Source organism: Misgurnus anguillicaudatus, unplaced genomic scaffold, assembly GCF_027580225.2.
Source record: "Misgurnus anguillicaudatus unplaced genomic scaffold, ASM2758022v2 HiC_scaffold_29, whole genome shotgun sequence".
NCBI classification, from domain to species: domain Eukaryota; kingdom Metazoa; phylum Chordata; class Actinopteri; order Cypriniformes; family Cobitidae; genus Misgurnus; species Misgurnus anguillicaudatus.
Window position 1 is genome coordinate 589465 of NW_027395279.1, and position 5634 is coordinate 595098.

Below are 5634 nucleotides of genomic sequence, written 5' to 3' on the forward strand. Positions count from 1 at the left end.
ACAATTTACTGCATATGCATTTAATGTGCTGAACTTTATCCAGCCAGGCACTTCTGGATATTTTTTGTTGAAATAAAACAAAGTTTGGAATATCCATCATCTCCGGGTTATTACTGACAAACACATGTAACTAGAAGTTCACAACATATACACATCATCACAAAAAATTGATACTGACTACTAAACAATGCTGCTAAGAAAATGTCCTGTAGCAAAAGGAAATTTAGCAAATGAAAATTAGGAAATTGCTACTGTTGTTGCCGTCCCTGCTCTGAAAAAAACTTAGTGAAAGCCATGCGAATGTTATGGGCGTGTGGTTGTTGCTGCTGCTGCTGCTGGAGAACAGGTGCCATCTCCTGGGTTTCTTCCAGAGTTCCAGATTCACTCTGGCCTTGTAGCCACTCGTTGTCAAAGGTTTTTCCATTCTGCTCACACAAATTATGCAGAATGCAGCATGCTGTGACAACCACTGGCACTCTTTTCAATTCAAGTTCAGACTGTTTAAGGAGACATCTCCACCGGCCCTTTAGCCTCCCAAATGCACACTCTACCGTCATGCGTGCTCTGCTAAGACGGTAGTTGAAATGCTGCTGGTCTCCCATCAACTGTCCATGGTCAGAGTACGGTTTCATAAGCCAAGGCATGAGGGGGTATGCCGCGTCACCCAGGACTGTGATGGGCACATCAATGCCTGCAATACTGCGAGTATGCTGTATAAACAGAGAAGTCAATTATGTTATTAATGTGACAGTGCTTACATATTATCAGCTCCTTCAGTTTTATTATTCCGTAGTAAAGTACACATAAACTAAACTATTTCTATCTCTTGGTGTAAAACAGACTAGGCTGCTGTTACATACATCCTTTTGCTACCTTCTCTGTTATTCATTAATGTTTATGAATTTACCTCAGGAAAAAGAACACCTCTCTCTGCCAGGTCAAATATTGAAGAATTGCGGAGAACTCTGGCATCGTGAACACTGCCTGCCCATCCAACATTGATATTGGTAAACCTGTTGTTGATTGAAAATGAAGCATGTAATGACTTATAAGTAATGTACACATAGTTTATAAAGTTTAAACTTAATAGGGAAAAAGTGGTCATAGTACCCTACCAGCCTAAATTGTTTTGCGTCACAGTGTGGAATTTTGTAAATTATGGGTCAGTATTCCGGACAGGGTGTAGGTGTATTCCAAGACTTAAATACATGTTTGTGCTGCCTTAATTTAAAAACATCTCCCACTCGCCTATAGAATTTTAGTGCCACCATTGCCCTGTGTCAAGATGTACAGCAGTATTGTTTGTAAGGTATGTTTGTAATAACCCCTTAAATGTCCTAATAGAAGTAAGGCCTTGACCTGACTTAAGGTAAATCCTGTGTGGGAAACTGACCCTACATAAATTACATTTAAAAATATTAAAAGTGGCATATTTTTTATTCACACATGCCAAAAGTTTTATGGAGATTTAAATACACTGTCAGAAAGAAGGTTTACATCTGCACTTTTCTGTCGCTAGTGTGCTACTATTTAGTAGCTTTACAGGTGTACACAACAAAATACAATGTTGTAACTTTTGGAGTACATTACTGTACCTTAAGGATGTCTTGTGTAACTGTAAACGTACAGTTCACGTTTTTTTAACCCTTAAATGAACTGGTAAATACATTTTTCCTTAACAATAGGTAGATTACAATACTGTACAGGGCCGGCCCTGGCCAATTTGCTGCCCTAGCCAAGGTTTTACCTGGTGCCTCTACAATTACACACAATTGTGTTCCGATAATTTTGTCCATCAACCTACATAGGAAACTGCACAGCTTTGTCTTGTTTTTCGTTATTTTGGAAACACACACGCACACACTGTCAGTCATTTGATGTTGACATTGTTTAAATCTTGTCTTCTTTACATGTTTTAGCACCGTACATTTAACTTAACATTTTTAATTTTATACAAGAAACCATTCGTTAATAATGAATTATTAGTAGCATATTGTTGTGTCTCAGGAGGTCGTGCTCATTGTTAAATAGCTCTGTGGCTATACTGCACAGAAGCGGCAGTTTAAAATATAAACCCAGAATTCAGCAAACGTCAAGAAGAAGAAAACGGAAACGACAATCAGACCGAGACGCGGGATTTACATAATGTTACACAGACCATGTTTCAACTTCAATGTTTCTGGCCAGAAATACCAACTTCTTGGACTGCTATTATAAGCTGCACATTGGACTGCTGGCTGCTCGCCATGGTGCTGAACACGCGCTCGGACGGAGTACTGGTGGCACATGCACATATATTTACATGCAACCTATTGGAATGCGGAGGACACATTATAGGTTAGTACAATAACGAAATTGTAGTTTTTAAATATTTATGTAAACAGATTTTTTTTTTAAAAAAACTGCACAACTCTTCTCAAGTGGGTAAGTAAAATATCCAAATTAGCCTATAGATTTAAGTAGAAAATAGTATTTATATAAAGAAAATGTTAAAATAAAAAGTGCAAAACTCTTCTTAAGTGGAAGTAATAAAGTAAAATAACGAATAATAATTATATAATAATGAATTTCCAAAAGTAAATATCTGTGCATGTGCCACCAGTACTCCAGTACGTCAGAGCGCGTCTTCAGCACCGCGGCCAGCACCCAGCACTCCAATGCGCAGCTTATAAATATCAAACAAAGTGAACAAGTTGTTTTTTCTGTTCAGAAACATTGACATTTAGACATGGTCTGTGTAACATTATGTAAATTCCGCGTCTCGGTGTGATTGCTGTTTCCGTTTAATTAATAGAAATAATAATTTGGACGCACGGACGCCCCAAGGGGTGGGCGGTGCCCTTAGCATTTGCGTATCCGCCTATGGCCAGGGCCGGCCCATTACTGTACTTCAAAAGGTACCACCTCATAACGATTCCAATAATAATAATAATGTGTTACTCACTGTGACTGGTAATCCAAGTGCTTGCAGGATTATTGAATGATGTCCTTTGCGGTTGAAATAGTCTTTGGCGTAGAGTTGTGGCGCGGTTATGGGAATATGCGACCCGTCGATGGCACCTGCACATTGAGGAAAACCCCATAATCTCTCAAAACCATCCATAATGTCCAGGAGCCTCTGGCCTGTGGGTAGTTGTATGTGTTTCTGCATGCAGGACACCATCGCGCTGCAAACCTCCCACACGCAAACGCACACTGAAGACCGGCTCAGTCCAAAGAGGTGCGAGATTGTGTTGTATCCGCTGCCGGTAGCGAGATACCACAAAGCTACCGCAACGCGCTTCTGGACGGGGATAGCCTGGCGGAGATGAGTGTCCCTTTTTATTATCCTGCTTTTCAGGCTAACGCAAAGATAAGCGAACGTCCGGCGTCCCATTCTAAAACTCGAGACCCAGTCTTGCTCCGTAAAAGAAGCCAGCACTATATCTTCCCACCAGTGCTGGCTCCGAACTTTTACCCAGGTGTGTCGTTCGGTCCTAAAATGCACTGCTGCCGCCAGCGAAAATGCAGCAAACAGTAAATGCTGTTTTTTGTGACGTAACCGACGTAAAAAGTTTCTTCGCCTTCGTTTTGACTGCATCCTGAAAAGCGTATACAGCAATGCATGTTCCATTTCAATGACACCGGAAATGAGTTGAGAAATATTTGCATTTTGGGCGGTGATAGAAAGATCGGATTCGTATCCGTTTTGCCAAGACGCATTTATGTGGCCAAATGTAAATGGAACAGTTTTAACAAATCAGATAGCTATCCGATCAGAGAAAACACATAAAGTGACCAGGTGTAAAAAGGCCCACAGATGTACTACATCCAACTTTTGTACATATAGGCTACTGCCTAAACTGGGTGATGCAACCACTCCTCCTGTCTGAGCTGTCACCATCGAGTGTCCTCTCTAGACAAATCTGTATGTAGTGCAATCTGTATGTATTTAATATGGGCCAGATAAAAATGTGGCATAATCTCCACGTAAATCGACCCACACAGAGTATTTACATGTGATGTTAAATGCCTTACACTTGGGGAAAGTGATAAAAGTGAGGTAAGTTAGGTGATGCAACCCATTCATATTTATACATCTAAACATTGCACTTGTTTTTTTTTTTATCAATTGCTTTCTATGTGTAAATCAATCCTCTGTTTAGATAGAAGGGTAAATAAAACTTATCAATGCATTATCTGGTAACTCTGACATTACTTACTGAAAAATCCTTTCAGCCATTGAACCTCTGGAAGGGCAGTGCCATTGTAATGAAAAGGCTTTAAGAAATGCTGATTTCTTGAAATTGATATTTTATGTTAGCAATGAATTAGTGAAATAAACTCTTGTTACAATATGCATCTGTACTGCTGTTGGATTCAGGGGAGTATGATGTGCTGATTGGGTCAAATAATGAGAACAACCACGTGACACTCATGGCCAGTTTCTTTTCATTATCATCTTCTCTTTATCACTCTGTTTAAAAACATGTCATTATCTCATTCGGGAAGAAAATTAAAATGTTGTTTTTATATTTTGGTCTCTCTTGTTAGGCCATTTTTTTACAGGAATCCTGCTTTAATAGAGTAATCATGCATCATGTCTTTTGAATGATTGCAATGCTCTTTTCGTTAAGGCTCTATAAAGTCCAACTCAAAAAGGAAACAAAATAACACCAGAGAACATTTACATTTTTTTATTTATACATGCAGTTAGCCATATCCCTGCCGAAAAAAAAAAAACAATAGAAACCATTACAGAAATTATAAGGGTTTCCATTCCAAAACCATTACAGACCATTAAACATTAAAACTTTAAAAACCATTACAGATTGCGTAATTGTCTCTATTGTTTTTTCAGCAGGGATTTGAGTTTTATTGCAGTGCATGCAATAAATGCAGCAAAATACACTACAAAACAAAACATTAACTATGGACAAGATACAATAAAAACAATGAGGAGAAATATGTGCTCGATTAGTGCTGTGGTGTTTAGCATTATAAATGTAGGCTAAATAGCATATTGTTTAGCCATGAAAAAGTGTTCTTACAAAACGCACATACAAAGCATAATGTAAACAATTGTACATATGAACAAGGCATATGATCATTCGGCGTTATTACCTTATATAATTATATAAAAAAGAGCTGGAAAACACACAAGAAATTGCAATCCAATCGCTGGTTCCAAAGCGGAGCGAACCTATGAATATGCATGTGTCACAAGTCGGGGTGGACCCAGATGTAAATAAGGTCACGCCCCTTTCTCCACCTCGAGGAGATTCCCAAAGCCACCCCAATGACCAGACACACAAGGTAGGCATAAATTAAAATGTACTTTATTTAATTTATTTAAAATTAATAAATAAGGCAGGGAAAAAGGGGAACTTAAAATAACGGCCCCTCTAGGCTCTCTTCACAGCTCGGTATCTCAGCGTTCATGCTAGTTCTCTTTCTCTCCACAGACGACTGCTGGAACACAGGGACACAGTGAATCATTTCAAGGTTTTCTCTCACCTTCGCGCTGGTTACAGCTTCTAGGTAGGTATGGCTCTCTCCACAGCTCAATATCTCAGTGCTCACGCTGGCTCTCTTCCTCTCCACAGACGACTGCTGGTATACAAGGACACAGTGAATCGATCTCTAGGTTTTCTC